This window comes from Arachis stenosperma, chromosome 3 (assembly GCF_014773155.1).
Source record: "Arachis stenosperma cultivar V10309 chromosome 3, arast.V10309.gnm1.PFL2, whole genome shotgun sequence".
NCBI classification, from domain to species: domain Eukaryota; kingdom Viridiplantae; phylum Streptophyta; class Magnoliopsida; order Fabales; family Fabaceae; genus Arachis; species Arachis stenosperma.
Genome location: NC_080379.1, coordinates 37,556,226 through 37,573,750, shown reverse-complemented (window position 1 = coordinate 37,573,750; position 17,525 = coordinate 37,556,226). Strand labels below are relative to the sequence as shown.

Sequence of the window (17,525 nt, the reverse complement as noted above, 5' to 3'; positions counted from 1 at the left end):
ATTTTCAAGTCAATAGTACAGGGAACTGAAGATTCAGAACATGCAGCAGAGGAATTACACAGAAAAAGCTGGGCGTTCAAAACGCCCAGTGAAGAAGGACAGACTGGCGTTTAAACGCCAGCCAGGGTGCCTGGTTGGGCGTTTAACGCCCAAAAAGGTAGTGCATTGGGCGTTAAACGCCAGAATGTGCACCATTCTGGGCGTTTAACGCCAGGATGGCACAAGGGGGAGGATTTTGTTTTCAAAATCAATTTTTTTCAAGTTTTCAAAGTTTTTCAAAATCAAATCTTTTCAAATCATATCTTTTCAATCAAATGTTTTCAAAATCAATTTCTTTCCTTTTTCAAAGATACTTACTAACAATTAATGATTTGATTGAACATTTTAAGTATGTTGCCTTTTCTGTTGAGAAAGGTTTAATGTTTGAATCATATCTTTTCTTGTTAGGCAAGTCATTAATTTTTAAAATCAAATCTTTTTAAAATTGTTTTCAAATCATATCTTTTCAATCATATCTTTTTAAAAGCATAATTTTTTATCATATCTTTTTAATCACATCTTTTTCAAAACAGTTTTTAATCATATCTTTTTGATTTCTAATTTCAAAATCTTTTTCAAAAATTACTTGATTTCTTTCCCACTCTTGATTTTCGAAAATCAATTAAAGTTTTTCAAAAATGTTTTCAAAATATTTCACTTGATTTTCGAAAATTTTTTCCTCTCTTCCCACATCCTTCTATTTATGGAGTACCACTCATTCTCAATGCACAATTCGAACTCTATCTAATTAAGTTCGAATTCTTCTACCTCTTCTTTCTATTTTTCTGTTCCTCTGACACCTCAAGGAATCTCTATACTGTGACATAGAGGATTCCATATTTTCTTGTTCTCTTCTCTTTCATATGAGCAGGAACAAAGACAAAGGCATTCTTGTTAAAGCTGACCCTGAACCTGAAAGGACCTTGAAGCGAAAACTAAGAGAAGCTAAGGCACAACTCTCTGTAGAGGACCTAACAGAAATCTTCAAAGAAGAAGAAGACATGGCAGCCGAAAATAACAACAATGCAAACAATGCAAGGAAGGTGCTGGGTGACTTTACTGCACCTACTCCCGACTTCTATGGGAGAAACATCTCTATCCCTGCCATTGGAGCAAACAACTTTGAGCTTAAGCCTCAATTAGTTTCTCTAATGCAACAGAATTGCAAGTTCCATGGACTTCCATTGGAAGATCCTCATCAGTTCTTAGCTGAATTCTTGCAAATCTGTGACACTGTCAAGACTAATGGGGTTGACCCTGAGGTCTACAGACTTATGCTATTCCCTTTTGCTGTAAGAGACAGAGCTAGGACATGGTTGGACTCACAACCTAAAGAAAGCCTGGACTCATGGGAAAAGCTAGTCAATGCCTTCTTGGCAAAGTTCTTTCCACCTCAAAATTGAGTAAGCTTAGAGTGGAAGTCCAAACCTTCAGACAGAAGGATGGAGAATCCCTCTATGAAGCTTGGGAAAGATACAAACAATTGATCAGAAAATGTCCATCTGACATGCTTTCTGAATAGAGCATCATAGGTATTTTCTATGATGGTCTCTCTGAACTATCCAAGATGTCTTTGGATAGCTCTGCTGGAGGATCTCTTCATCTGAAGAAGACGCCTACAGAAGCTCAAGAGCTAATTAAAATGGTTGCAAATAACCAATTCATGTACACTTCTGAAAGGAATCCTGTGAACAATGGGACAAGTCAGAAGAAAGGAGTTCTTGAGATTGATACTCTGAATGCCATTCTGGCTCAGAACAAGATATTGACTCAACAAGTCAATTTGATTTCTCGAAGTCTGTCTGGAATGCAAAATGCACCAAGCAGTACTAAGGATGCTTCATCTGAGGAAGAAGCTTATGATCCTGAGAATCCTTCAATGGAAGAGGTGAATTACCTAGGAGAACCCTATGGAAACACCTATAATTCTTCATGGAGAAATCATCCAAATTTCTCATGGAAGGATCAACAGAGACCTCAACAAGGTTTCAACAACAATAATGGTGGGAGAAACAGGTTTAGCAATGGCAAGCCTTTTCCATCATCTTCTCAGCAACAGACAGAGAATTCTAAGCAGAACACCTCTGACTTAGCAACCATGGTCTCTGATCTAATCAAAACCACTCAAAGTTTCATGACTGAAACAAGATCCTCCATTAGGAATTTAGAGGCACAAGTGGGACAGCTGAGCAAGAAAGTTACTGAACTCCCTCCTAGTACTCTCCCAAGAAATACAGAAGAAAATCCAAAAGGAGAGTGCAAGGCCATCAACATGGCCGAATTTGGAGAGGAGGGAGAGGAAGTGAACGCCACTGAGGAAGACCTCAATGGGCGTGCACTGACCTCCAATGAGTTCCCTAATGAGGAACCATGGGAATCTGAGGCTCAAAATGAGACCATAGAGATTCCATTGGACTTACTTCTGCCTTTCATGAGCTCTGATGAGTATTCTTCCTCTGAAGAGGATGAGTATGTCACTGAAGAGCAAGTTGCTAAATACCTTGGAGCAATCATGAAGCTAAATGACAAGTTATTTGGAAATAAGACTTGGGAGGATGAACCTCCTTTGCTCACCAAAGAACTGGATGACTTGTCTAGGCAGAAATTACCTCAAAAGAGACAAGATCCTGGGAAGTTTTCCATACCTTGCACCATAGGCACCATGACCTTCAAGAAGGCTCTGTGTGACTTAGGGTCAAGTGTAAACCTCATGCCTCTCTCTGTAATGGAGAAGCTAGGGATCTTTGAGGTACAAGCTGCAAGAATCTCACTAGAGATGGCAGACAACTCAAGAAAACAAGCTTATGGACTTGTAGAGGATGTTTTGGTGAAGATTGAAGACCATTACATCCCTGCTGATTTCATAGTCCTAGAGACTGGGAAGTGCATGGATGAAACCATCATCCTTGGCAGACCCTTCCTAGCCACAGCAAAGGCTGTGTTTGATGTTGATAGAGGTGAACTGATCATTCAAGTGAATGAAGAATCCTTTGTGTTTAAGGCTCAAGGATATCCCTCTGTCACCATGGAGAGGAAGCATGAAGAGCTTCCCTCAAATCAGAGTCAAACAGAGCCCCCACAGTCAAACTCTAAGTTTGGTGTTGGGAGGCCACAACCAAACTCTAAGTTTGGTGTTGAACCCCCACATTCAAACTCTAAGTTTGGTGTTGGGAGGTTCCAACATTGCTCTGAGAAAATGTGAGGCTCCATGAGAGCCCACTGTCAAGCTACTGACATTAAAGAAGCGCTTGTTGGGAGGCAACCCAATGTTATATTTTATCTATTTTCTTTTGTTATTTTATTTTTTTTAGGTTGATGATCATAAGAAGTCACAAAATCAATTGAAAAAGCAAAAACAGAATGAAAAACAGGAAGAAAAACAGCACACCCTGGAGGAAGAACCTACTGGCGTTTAAACGCCAGTAAGGCTAGCAGTTGGGCGTTTAACGTCCAGTCTGGCACCATTCTGGGCGTTTAACGCCAGAAAGGGGCACCAGACTGGCGTTAAACGCCAGAAAAGGGCAAGAACCTGGCGTTAAATGCTAGAAATGGGCACCAGCCCGGCGTTTAACGCCAGATTTGGCACAAAACGTGTTTTTACATGCCATTTGGTGCAGGAATGACTTTTCCTTGACACCTCAGGATCTGTGGACCCCACAGGATCCCCACCAACCCCACCACTCTCTCTCTTCTTCTTCACCCATTCACCAATCACCTCAATACCTCTTCCCCAAAAACCCTTCACCTATCAAATCCCATCTTTCTCTTCACCACTCACATCCATCCTTCATAAAACCCCACCTACCTCACCCTTCAAATTCAAACCACTTTCCCTCCCAAACCCACCCATACATGACCGAACCATAAGCCCCTCCTCTCCTATATAAACCCTTCTTCACCCCTTCATTTTCACACAACCTAAACACCACTTCTCCCCCTCTTTGGCCGAACACAAAGCCTTTCCCTTCTTCCTCATTTCTTCTTCTTCTACTCTCTTCTTTCTTCTTTTGCTCGAGGACGAGCAAACCTTTTAAGTTTGGTGTGGTAAAAGCATTGCTTTTTGTTTTTCCATAACCATTTATGGCATCCAAGGCCGGAGAAACCTCTAGAAAGAGGAAAGGGAAGGCAAAAGTTTCCACCTCCGAGTCATGGGAGATGGAGAGATTCATCTCAAGGGTGCATCAAGACCACTTCTATGAAGTTGTGGCCTTGAAGAAGGTGATCCCCGAGGTCCCTTTTTCACTCAAAAAGAGTGAATATCCGGAGATCCGACATGAGATCCGAAGAAGAGGTTGGGAAGTTCTTACCAACCCCATTCAACAAGTCGGAATCTTAATGGTTCAAGAGTTCTATGCCAATGCATGGATCACCAAGAACCATGATCAAAGTGTGAACCCGGATCCAAAGAATTGGCTTACTATGGTTCGGGGGAAATACTTGGATTTTAGTCCGGAAAATGTAAGGTTGGCATTCAACTTGCCTATGATGCAAGGAGATGAACATCCTTACACAAGAAGGGTCAACTTTGATCAAAGGTTGGACCAAGTCCTCACTGACATTTGTGAAGAGGGCGCCCAATGGAAGAGAGATTCAAGAGGGAAGCCGGTTCAATTAAGAAGGCATGACCTCAAGCCCGTGGCTAGAGGATGGTTGGAGTTTATTCAACGCTCAATCATTCCCACTAGTAACCGGTCCGAAGTTACTCTAGACCGGGCCATCATGATTCATAGCATCATGATTGGAGAAGAAGTGGAAGTTCATGAGGTTATAGCTCAAGAACTCTATAAGGTGGCGGACAAGTCCTCTACCTTGGCAAGGTTAGCCTTTCCTCACCTCATTTGTCACCTCTGTTACTCAGTTGGAGTTGACATAGAGGGAGACATCCTCATTGATGAGGACAAGCCCATCACTAAGAAAAGGATGGAGCAAACAAGAGACCCCTCTCATCATGAGATCCCTGAGATGCCTCAAGGGATGTACTTTCCTCCACAAGACTATTGGGAGCAAATTAACACCTCCCTAGGAAAGTTGAGTTCCAACATGGGACAACTAAGGGTGGAGCACCAAGAACATTCCATCCTCCTCCATGAAATTAGAGAAGATCAAAGAATCATGAGAGAGGAGCAACAAAGACAAGGAAGAGACATTGAGGAGCTCAAGCACTCCATAAGACCTTCAAGAGGAAGAACAAGCCGCCATCACTAAGGTGGACCCGTTCTTTAATCTCCTTGTTCTTTATTTTCTTGTTTTTCGAAAATTTATGCTTTATGTTTGTCCATGTTTGTGTCTTATGATCATTAGTGTCTTAGTGTCTATGCCTTAAAGTTATGAATGTCCTATGAATCCATCACCTTTCTTAAATAAACAATGTTCTTAATTGAAAAAGAGAAGAATTGCATGAATTTTGAATTTTATAACAGTTTAATTATTTTGATGTGGTGGCAACACTTTTGTTTTCTGAATGTATGCTTAAACAGTGCATATATCTTTTGAATTTGTGGTTCATGAATGTTGGCTCTTGAAAGAATGATGAAAAAGGAGACATGTTACTGAGGAACTGAAAAATCATAAAAATGATTCTTGAAGCAAGAAAAAGCAGTGAATACAAAAAAACGAAAAAAAAGGGAGAAAAAGAAAAAGAAAGAAAAAGAAAGAAATAAAGTTGTGATCCAAGGCAAAAAGAGTGTGCTTAAGAACCCTGGACACCTCTAATTGGGGACTTTAGCAAAGCTGAGTCACAATCTGAAAAGGTTCACCCAACTATGTGTCTGTGGCATGTATGTATCCGGTGGTAATACTGGAAGACAGAGTGCTTTGGGCCACAGCCAAGACTCAATAAGTAGCTGTGTTCAAGAATCATCATACTTAACTAGGAGAATCAATAACACTATCTGGATTCTGAGTTCCTAAAGAAGCCAATCATTCTGAATTTCAAAGGATAGAGTGAGATGCCAAAACTATTCAGAGGCAAAAAGCTAAAAGCCCCGCTCATCTAATTGATACTGATCTTCATAGATGTTTTTGGAGTTCATTGCATATTCTCTTCTCTTTATCTTATTTGATTTTCAGTTGCTTGGGGACAAGCAACAATTTAAGTTTGGTGTTGTGATGAGCGGATAATTTGTACGTTTTTTGGCATTGTTTTTAGTATGTTTTTAGTAGTTTGAGTTGAGTTTTTAGTATATTTTTATTAGTTTTTAGTTAAAATTCACTTTTCTGGACTTTACTATGAGTTTGTGTGTTTTTCTGTGATTTCAGGTATTTTCTGGCTGAAATTGATGGACCTGAGCAAAAATCTGATTCAGAGACTGAAAAGGACTGCAGATGCTGTTGGATTCTGACCTCCCTGCACTCGAAGTGGATTTTCTGGAGCTACAGAAGCCCAATTGGCGCGATCTCAACAGCGTTGGAAAGTAGACATCCTGGGCTTTCCAGCAATATATGATAGTCCATACTTTGTCCAAGATTTGATGGCCCAAACCGGTGTTCAAAGTCACCTTCAGATTTCCCAGCGTTAAACGCCGGAACTGGCACCTAAATGGGAGTTAAACGCCCAAACTAGCATAAAAGCTGGCGTTTAACTCCAAGAAGAGTCTCTACACGAAAATGCTTCAATGCTCAGCCCAAGCACACATCAAGTGGGCCCGGAAGTGGATTTTTATGTCTTTTACTCATCTTTGTAAACCTTAAGCTACTAGTACTCTATAAATAGGACCTTTTACTATTGTATTTTCATCTTCTGATCTTTGGAAACTTTTGTTCTTTAGATCTTTTGATCACTTTGGGAGGCTGGCCTCACGGCCATGCCTAGACCTTGTTCTTATGTATTTTCAACGGTGGAGTTTCTACACACCATAGATTAAGGTGTGGAGCTCTGCTGTACCTCGAGTATTAATGCAATTACTATTGTTCTTCTATTCAATTCCGCTTGTTCTTTGTCCAAGATATCGCTTCTTCTTCAACTTGATGAATGTGATGATCCGTGACACTCATCATCATTCTCACCTATGAACGTGTGACTGACAACCACCTCCGTTCTACCTTAGATTGGGTGAATATCTCTTGGATTCCTGATACACGATGCATGGTTGAGCGCCTGACAACCGAGTGCTCGCCTGACAAATGAGCCAGCCATTCCGTGAGATCAGAGTCTTCGTGGTATAGGCAAGAACTGATGGCGGCATTCAAGAGAATCCGGAAGGTCTAACCTTGTCTGTGGTATTCTGAGTAGGATTCAATGATTGAATGACTGTGACGTGCTTCAAACTCCTGAGGGCGGGGCGTTAGTGACAGACGCAAAAGAATCATTGGATTCTATTCCGGCCTGATTGAGAACCGACAGATGGATAGCCGTGCCGTGACAGGGTGCGTTGAACATTTCCAATGAGAGGATGGGAGGTAGCCACTGACAACGGTGAAACCCTTGCATAAGCTTGCCATGGAAAGGAGTAAGAAGGATTGGATGAAGACAGTAGGAAAGCAGAGAGACGGAAGGGACAGTATCTTCATACGCTTATCTGAAGCTCTCACCAATGATATACATAAGTATCTCTATCTTTATCTTTATGTTTTATTCATATATCATCTATACCCATTTGAGTCTGCCTGACTAAGATTTACAAGGTGACCATAGCTTGCTTCATACCAACAATCTCCGTGGGATCGACCCTTACTCGCGTAAGGTTCAGTGCACTTGCTGGTTAGTTGTGCGAAGTTGTAGTGATCACGATTTTGCGCACCACCCATCCTAGGTCATGATTATTGTTACTACCATTGAAACGAATGGGATGGTCGCCTCTAGGTTGGTTCCAGTGCTGTTGCTATCTGTTAGATTTGAAATCTCTACCCCAAGGGGCTAGTCTCCGATCGAAACTATGTTATGTAGCCTCTCGACGATTTTCTCGTGCAACTGCCAACTTCTTTGAACATTCCGCTGCCAGTTGACTCTTATTGACTAATTCAGCAAAGTTCCTGATCTGCATTAGAACCACTAAGGCTAACAGCTCCTCTCTAAGACCTCCCTCATACTTAATACACTTCCACTCCTTATATTCTGCTAGATTTCCTTGGCACACCTTCGAAAATCGACACACGTTCTCGAATATCTGGGTGTACCCAGCCACCGTCATGCTTTCTTACCTCAACTGCAGTAATTCCAACTCTTTGGCAGTACGGGAGGATGGAGGAAAATACTTCTTATAAAACTCAGCACGAAAGTCAGCCCAAGTGATCTCAGCACCTCCTTGTTCCAACAACTGGCTCATTCTCTGCCACCAATGCTCTGCATCCCCCTTCAGCATATACGTGGCGAACTCCATTTGTTGTTCTTTAGGAACATGTTGCACCTACAGAGCCCGTTCTATGGCACGAAATCAATCATCTGCCCCGATCAGGTTGATGGTTCCAGAGAAATTGGGCGGATTAACTTTAAGGAAAGATGCCAAAGTCATTATCCTATCCCTTTCGGGTGCGCTGTTTTCCTATCCATTTTCATTTCCATGATCATTCCCGTTACCGTTCCCCTGCTGTCGTTCCATTCTTTCCATCGCTCTGTTAGTTTTTGTGACAGAATCGCGCATAGCTGCAGCCATTGCGTTCATAGATTCTAAAAAGGTGGCCGGGTCAAATGTCGGCTTGGAACTCGGACTCGATTGACGGGGGTTATGCCTATTTGTAGACATTGAGGTCCTATTAACACCAAACGATCAACATTAAGGTGATTAGTCTTAATATATCCAGTTTAAGTGCTAACATTTCCAAAATGAATGCTCACAGACCATCATGCAAAATGTATCATTAAAGATACCCTTGCAGCATGTAAATACACAAGCAGAGCATGCGATGAATCATGGTCAATCCATCCCCAGGCTCTACCAAGGATGAACTGCTCCGATACCATTTGTAATGACCCAGCTTCTAGCATGTTATGACCAATGCTAGCCGATAGGCGCTTGGTGCACGAAATTGTGATCTCTACTTTTCACAACTCAAACAATCCCCGGTAATGGCTCCAAAAACTTGGTGCTCAATACCATGGTCTAAACATAATTTCACAACTTCGCACAACTAACCAGCAAGTGCACTGGGTCGTCCAAGTAATAAACCTTACGCGAGTAAGGGTCGATCCCACGGAGATTGTTGGTATGAAGCAAGCTATGGTCATCTTGTAAATCTCAGTCAGGCAGATTTAAATGGTTATGGATGATTTATGAATAAAACATAAAACAAGGATAGAGATACTTATGTAATTCATTGGTGAGAATTTGAGATAAGCGTATGGAGATGCTTTGTCCCTTCTGTCTCTCTACTTTCCTACTGTCTTCATCCAATCCTTCTTACTCCTTTCCATGGCAAGCTGTATGTTGGGCATCACCGTTGTCAGTGGCTACAGTCTCGTCCTCTCAGTGAAAATGTTCAACGCGCTCTGTCACAGCACTGCTAATCATCTTTCGGTTCTCAATCAGGTTGGAATAGAATCCAGTGATTCTTTTACGTCTGTCACTAACGCCCAGCCTTCAGGAGTTTGAAGCTCGTCACAGTCATTCAATCATTGAATCCTACTCAGAATACCACAGACAAGGTTTAGACCTTCCGGATTCTCTTGAATGCCGCCATCAATTCTAGCTTATACCACGAAGATTCTGATTAAGGAATCCAAGAGATAAACATTCAAGCCTTGTTTGCTTGTAGAACGAAAGTGGTTGTCAGGCACGCGTTCATAAGTGAGAATGATGATGAGCGTCACATAATTATCACATTCATCATGTTCTTGGGTACGAATGAATATCTTGGAATAAGAATAAGCTGAATTGAATAGAAGAACAATAGTAATTGCATTAATACTTGAGGTACAGCAGAGCTCCACACCTTAATCTATGGTGTGTAGAAACTCCACCGTTGAAAATACATAAGAACAAGGTTCAGGCATGGCCGAATGGCCAGCCTCCCAATGATCTAAGAACTAGACGTCCAAAGATGATCCGAAGATCTAAAATGATCAAAAGATGATAATACAATAGCAAAATGTCCTATTTGTAGAGAACTAGTAGCCTAGGGTTTACAGAAATGAGTAAATGACATAAAAATCCACTTCCGGGCCCACTTGGTGTGTGCTTGGGCTGAGCATTGAAGCATTTTCGTGTAGAGACTTTTCTTGGAGTTAAACGCCAGCTTTTGTGCCAGTTTGGGCGTTTAACTCCCATTCTTGTGCCAGTTCTGGCGTTTAACGCCGGACAGTTTTGAGCTGATTTGGAACGCCAGTTTGGGCCATCACAACACCAAACTTAAATTGTTGCTTGTCCCCAAGCAACTGAAAATCAAATAAGATAAAAAGAAGAGAATATGCAATGAATTCCAAAAACATCTATGAAGATCAGTATTAATTAGATGAGCGGGGCTTTTAGCTTTTTGCCTCTGAACAATTTTGGCATCTCACTCTATCCTTTGAAATTCAGAATGATTGGCTTCTCTAGGAACTCAGAATCCAGATAGTGTTATTGATTCTCCTAGTTAAGTATGATGATTCTTGAACACAACTACTTTATGAGTCTTGGCCGTGGCCCAAAGTACTCTGTCTTCCAGTATTACCACCGGATACATACATGCCACAGACACATAACTGGGTGAATCTTTTCAGATTGTGACTCAGCTTTGCTAGAGTCTCAAATTAGAGGTGTCCAGGGTTCTTAAGCACACTCTTTTTGCCTTGGATCACAAATTTATTTTTTTTTCTTTTTCTTTTTCTTTTTCCCCTTTTTTTTCGTTTTTTTTTAATATTCACTGCTTTTTCTTGCTTCAAGAATCATTTTTATGATTTTTCAGATCCTCAGTAACATGTCTCCTTTTTCATCATTCTTTCAAGAGCCAACATTCATGAACAACAAATTCAAAAGACATATGCACTGTTCAAGCATACATTCAGAAGTCAAAGTATTGCCACCACATCAAAATAATTAATCTGTTATAAAATTCAAAATTCATGCAATTCTTATCTTTTTCAATTAAGAACATTTTTCATTCAAGAAAGGTGATGGATTCATAGGACATTCATAACTTTAAGGCATAGACACTAAGACACTAATGATCATTGATGAGCGGATATTTTATACGCTTTTTGGGGGTAATTTCATGTAGATTTTAGTATGTTTTAATTAGTTTTTAATAAAATTTTATTAGTTTTTAAGCAAAAATCATATTTCTGGACTTTACTATGAGTTGTGTGATTTTTCTGTGATTTCAGGTATTTTCTGGCTGAAATTGAGGGAGCTGAGCAAAAATCTGAGTTAGGCTGAAAAAGGACTGCTGATGCTGTTGGATCCTGACCTCCCTGCACTCGAAATGGATTTTCTGGAGCTACAGGAGTCCAATTGGCGCGCTCTCAACGGCGTTGGAAAGTATACATCCAGGGCTTTCCAGAAATATATAATAGTCCATACTTTGCGCGAAGATAGACGACGTAACTTGGCGTTGAACGCCAAGTACATGCTGCTGTTTGGAGTTAAACGCCAGAAACACGTCATGATCCGGAGTTGAACGCCCAAAACACGTCATAACTTGGAGTTCAACTCCAAGAAAAGCCTCTACTCGTGGATAGCTTTAGTCTCAGCCCCAGCACACACCAAGTGGGCCCCAGAAGTGGATTTCTGCACCAATTATCTTAGTTTACTCATATTCTGTAAACCTAGGTTACTAGTTTACTATTTAAACAACTTTTAGAGAATTATTTTGTACCTCATGACATTTTCAGATCTGAATTACATACTTTTTGACGGCATGAGTCTCTAAACTCCATTGTTGGGGGTGAGGAGCTCTGCAGCGTCTCGATGAATTAATACAATTACTTTGTTTTCCATTCAAACACGCTTGTTCTTATCTAAGATGTTCATTCGCGCTTAATTATGGAGAAGGTGATGATCCGTGACACTCATCACCTTCCTCAATCCATGAACGTGTGCCTGACAACCACCTCCGTTCTACATCAGATTGAATGAGTATCTCTTAGATTCCTTAATCAGAATCTTCGTGGTATAAGCCGGATTGATGGCGGCATTCATGAGAATCCGGAAAGTCTAAACCTTGTCTGTGGTATTTCGAGTAGGATTCTGGGATTGAATGACCGTGACGAGCTTCAAACTCCTGAAGGCTGGGCGTTAGTGACAAACGCAAAAGAATCAATAGATTCTATTCCAACCTGATTGAGAACCGACAGATGATTAGCCGTGCTGTGACAGAGCATAGGAACGTTTTCACTGAGAGGATGGGAAGTAGCCATTGACAACGGTGACACCCTACATAGATCTTGCCATGGAAGGGACTTTGCGTGTGGAAAAGGATTTTAAGGAAGAGTTGAAGTTCAGAGGACAAAGCATCTCCAAAACTCCAACATATTTCTCATTACTGCACAACAAGTAACGCTTTTATTCTCTTTTATTTTTCCAATCTAATAATTCCAACTGATAATTTTAATTAATATCTGACTAAGATTAATAAAATAAATATAGTTCGTTTCAACAAAAATAATCTCCGTGGGATCGACCCTTACTCACGTAAGGTATTACTTGGACGACCTAGTGCACTTGCTGGTTAGTTGTGCGGATTGTAAAAAGTGTGATTGCAATTTCGTGCACCAAGTTTTTGGCGCCGTTGCCGGGGATTATTCGAGTTTGAACAACTAAAGGTTTATTTTATTTCTTAGATTAGGAATAATTATTTTTATTGTTATAGAGTCATTAAATCTTGATAGGATAGTTTCTTTTCAAAAATTTCTTTTCAAAATTATTATTTTCTTAATGATTGCTAATTTTCATGAGTTTTTGTGTCTTATTCTAAGTTTGGTGTTAATTGCATATTTTACAATTTTCTTTAAATTTTGAATTGTGTTCTTTGTTCTTCATTGATCTTCAAGTTGTTCTTGTTTATTTTTCTTGTTTGATCTTGAGTTTTTCTTGTTTTGTCTTTTCTTGTTTTTCTTGTGCTTTTCAAAACATTAACTTTCAAAAATTATACTTTTATCCATAAAAATAACACATCTTTAAAATACGTTACATTTTTAGCTCAGTTGGTTATAGCGTGGGTTTATGTTCTTAACAATTGGGCACTTTCTTTTTAAAATCCTTTTCAAAAATAATTTTTCTTGATTTAATCTTGTGCCAAACTTTAAGTTTGGTGTTTCTTGTTAATCTTTTCATAATTTTCGAAAATTTTATTAAAGTTTTCTAAAATTTTAAGTTTGGTGTTCTTCCTTTTGTTCTTGGTGTTCTTGTGAATCTTCAAGGTGTTCTTGAGTTTTTCTTGTGTCTTGATCTTAAAATTTTAAGTTTGGTGTTCCTTGGTGTTTTCCCTCCAAAATTTTCGAAAATAAGGAGCATTAGATCTAAAAATTTTAAGTCTTGTCTTTTATGTATTTTTCTCTTTCATCATAAAATTCAAAATTCAAAAAAAATATCTTTTCTAACTAATTTTAAACTACATTTTCGAAATTTTTATATAAAATTCAGATTTCAATTTCAAAATATTTTCAATTTCTTTTATTTATTTCGCTTTTTTATTTTATTTATAAAAATTAATTTTTATAAAATAAATAATATCAACATATATACCATCTCTTTTATTCCATCATGGAACTAAGGGGGAATGAACAGTCCAGGAGGACTCTGGGGTCATATGCTAACCCCACTACTGCTTCATATGGGAGTAGTATCTGTATACCTCCATTGGAGTTAGTAGCTTTGAGTTGAATCCTCGCTCATTATCATGGTGCCAGCAAAACTGTCAGTATTCTGGTCTTCCACATGAAGAACCTACAGAGTTTCTGGCACAATTTTTGCAAATTTCTGACACAGTACATGATAAGGAAGTGGATCAGGATGTCTACAGATTATTACTGTTTCCATTTGCTGTAAAAGATCAAGCTAAGAGGTGGTTAAATAACCAACCTAAGAACAGCATAAAAACATGGAAGCAGCTGTCAGAAAAATTCCTGAATCACTATTTCCCTCCAAAACGGATGACACAGCTAAGGCTAAGCATCAAGGCTTCAAACAAGGAGATAATGAATCTCTTTATGATGCCTGGGAGAGATACAGAGAGATGCTAAGAAAATGCCCCTCTGAAATGTTTTCAGAATGGGTGCAATTAGACATCTTTTACTATGGGCTTACAGAAAAAGCTCAGATTTCTCTAGACCACTCAGTGGTGGATCTATATATGAGAAAAACAATTGAAGAAGCTCAAGAGCTTATTGATACAGTTTCCAAAAATCAACATCTGTACCTAAGCAGTGAATTTTCCATGAAAGAAGAAGCTAAAACAGTAACTGCTGAACTCAGTCCGGTGGATCAGGCTAATGAATTCAATCAGCAATTAGACTTTCTAACTCAGCAGCTAGCCAAATTCAAGGAAATATTACAGGAAACAAGAATGGCTAACAGGAATATGGAAGTACAATTAAAGCAGACAGAAAAGCAACTGTCAAAACAAATAGCAGAAGAATGCCAAGCAGTTCAATTAAGAAGTGGGAAAACATTAAATACCTCACTTCAAAGCAGCAGGAAACCAAGAAATGAACAAATGGTTACTCAAAATCCCTCTGAGGACAGTCAGAGCCCAGAGAGGAATAAAGCTGGCGCTGAACGCCCAGACCATGCTCATTCCTGGCGTTCAACGCCAGAAACAAGCATGAATCCGGTGTTGAACGCCCAAAGGGAGCATGGTTCTGGCGTTCAAACGCCAGTAACAAACAAGGAGGTGGCGTCTAACGCCACTCCAGCTTCCACCCCTGGCATTCAAATGCCAGTGGGGGATTAGTCACATACAATTGCTGATGACAACCCTTCTAAAAAGGCTTCCCAACCCACTTCTGTAGGTAATAAACCTACAGCAACTAAGGTTGAGGAATACAAAGCCAAAATACCTTATCCTCAAAAACTCCGCCAAGCGGAACAGGATAAGCAATTTGCCCGCTTTGCAGACTATCTCAGGACTCTTGAAATAAAGATTCCGTTTGCAGAAGCACTTGAGCAAATACCATCTTATGCTAAGTTCATGAAAGAGATCTTAAGTCATAAGAAGGATTGGAGGGAAACTGAAAAAGTTTACCTCACTGAAGAATGCAGTGCAGTCATTCTGAAAAGCTTACCTGAGAAGCTTAAAGATCCTGGGAGCTTTATGATACCATGCACATTAGAGGGCACTTGCACCAAGCAAGCTTTATGTGATCTTGGGGCAAGTATCAACCTAATACCTGCATCTACTATCAGAAAGCTTGGTTTAACTGAAGAAATCAAACCAACCAGGATATGTCTTCAACTTGCTGATGGCTCCATTAAATACCTATCAGGCGTGATTGACGACATGATTGTCAAGGTTGGGCCATTCGCCTTTCCTACTAACTTTGTGGTACTGGAAATGGAGGAGCACAAGAGTGCAACTCTCATTCTAGGAAGACCTTTCCTAGCAACTGGCCGAACCCTCATTGATGTCCAAAAAGGGAAAGTAACTTTGAGAGTCAATGAGGAGGAGTTCAAGTTGAATGTTGTCAAAGCCATGCAACATCCAGACACCCCAAATGACTGCATGAGTGTTGATATTATTGACTCTCTGGTAAGAGAGGTCAATATGGCTGAGAGTCTCGAATCAGAGCTAGAGGACATCTTTAAAGATGTTCAGCCTGACCTGGAGGAATCAGAGAGAATAGTAGAACCTCTGAAAATCCCTCAGGAAGAGGAGAAACCCCCAAAACCCGAGCTCAAACCATTACCACCATCCCTAAAATATGCATTTTTGGGAGAAGGTGATACTTTTCCTGTAATTATAAGCTCTACCTTAGAGCCACAGGAAGAGGAAGCACTAATTCAAGTGCTAAGGACACACAAGACAGCTCTTGGGTGGTCCATCAGTGATCTTAAGGGCATTGGCCCAGCTAGATGCATGCACAAGATCTTACTGGAGGGTGACGCCAAGCCAGTGGTTCAACCACAAAGGCGGCTGAATCCAGCCATGAAGGAAGTGGTGCAGAAAGAGGTCACTAAGTTACTAGAGGCTGGGATTATTTATCCTATTTCTGATAGCCCCTAGGTGAGCCCTGTCCAAGTCATCCCTAAGAAAGGTGGCATGACAGTGGTTTATAATGAAAAAAATGAACTTGTTCCTACAAGAATAGTTACTGGGTGGCGTATGTGTATTGATTACAGAAGGCTCAATACAGCTACCAGAAAGGATCATTTTCCTTTACCATTCATAGACCAGATGCTAGAAAGACTAGCAGGTCATGAATACTACTGCTTCCTGGATGGATATTCAGGTTATAATCAAATTGCAGTAGATCCCCAGGATCAGGAGAAAACGGCATTCACATGCCCATCTGGAGTATTTGCATACAGAAGGATGCCATTTGGCCTGTGCAATGCACCTGCAACCTTTCAGAGGTGCATGCTCTCAATTTTCTCTGATATGGTGGAAAAATTTCTGGAAGTCTTCATGGATGACTTTTCAGTGTTTAGAGACTCATTCAGCTCTGCCTTAACCATTTAGCACTTGTTCTAAAGAGATGCCAAGAGACTAACCTGGTTTTAAACTGGGAGAAGTGTCACTTTATGGTGACTGAAGGAATTGTCCTTGGGCACAAAATCTCGAACAAGGGGATAGAGGTGGATCAAGCTAAAGTTGAAGTAATTGAAAATTACCACCACCGCCAATGTTAAGGCAATCAGAAGCTTTCTGGGGCATGCAGGATTCTATAGGAGGTTTATAAAGGATTTTTCAAAAATCGCCAAACCTCTAAGCAACCTGCTAGCTGCTGACACGCCATTTATCTTTGATAAAGAGTGTCTGCAGGCATTTGAGACCCTGAAGGCTAAATTGGTCACTGCACCAATAATCTCTGCACCAAACTGGACATTGCCATCGAATTGATGTGTGATGCCAGTGACCATGCATTGGTGCAGTGTTGGGACAAAGGCATGACAAGCTTCTGCACGTCATCTACTATGCCAACCGTGTTCTAAATGACGCACAGAGGAATTACACACCACAGAAAAAGAGCTACTTGCAGTGGTTTACGCCATTGACAAATTCAGATCCTATTTAGGATCAAAGGTGATTGTGTACACTGATCATGCTGCTCTTAAATATCTACTCACAAAGCAGGATTCAAAACCCAGACTTATAAGATGGGTGTTGCTTCTGCAAGAGTTTGATATGAAATAAGAGACAAAAAGGGACAGAAAACCAAGTAGCAGATCACCTGTCCCGAATAGAACCAGTAGAAGGGGCGTCCCTCCCTCTCACTGAGATCTCTAAAACTTTTCCGGATGAGCAACTCTTTGCCGTCCAGGAAGTGCCATGGTTGCAGACATTGCAAACTATAAGGCAGTGAGGTTCATACCCAAAGAATACAGTAGGCAGCAATCAAAGAAATTAATCAGATGCAAAGTACTATCTTTGGGATGAACCATATCTCTTCAAGAGATGTGCAGACGGAGTAATCT

At 40.3% G+C, this 17,525-nt stretch overlaps 1 non-coding gene across 1 annotated transcript; it reads right to left on the bottom strand.

The window, feature by feature from the left end:
- Nucleotides 1-1,444: 1,444 nt before the first annotated feature.
- LOC130971229 (small nucleolar RNA R71) lies at nt 1,445-1,548 on the bottom strand. The gene has a single exon (XR_009082460.1). It is a non-coding gene; the product is annotated as a small nucleolar RNA R71 (small nucleolar RNA).
- Nucleotides 1,549-17,525: the final 15,977 nt, after the last annotated feature.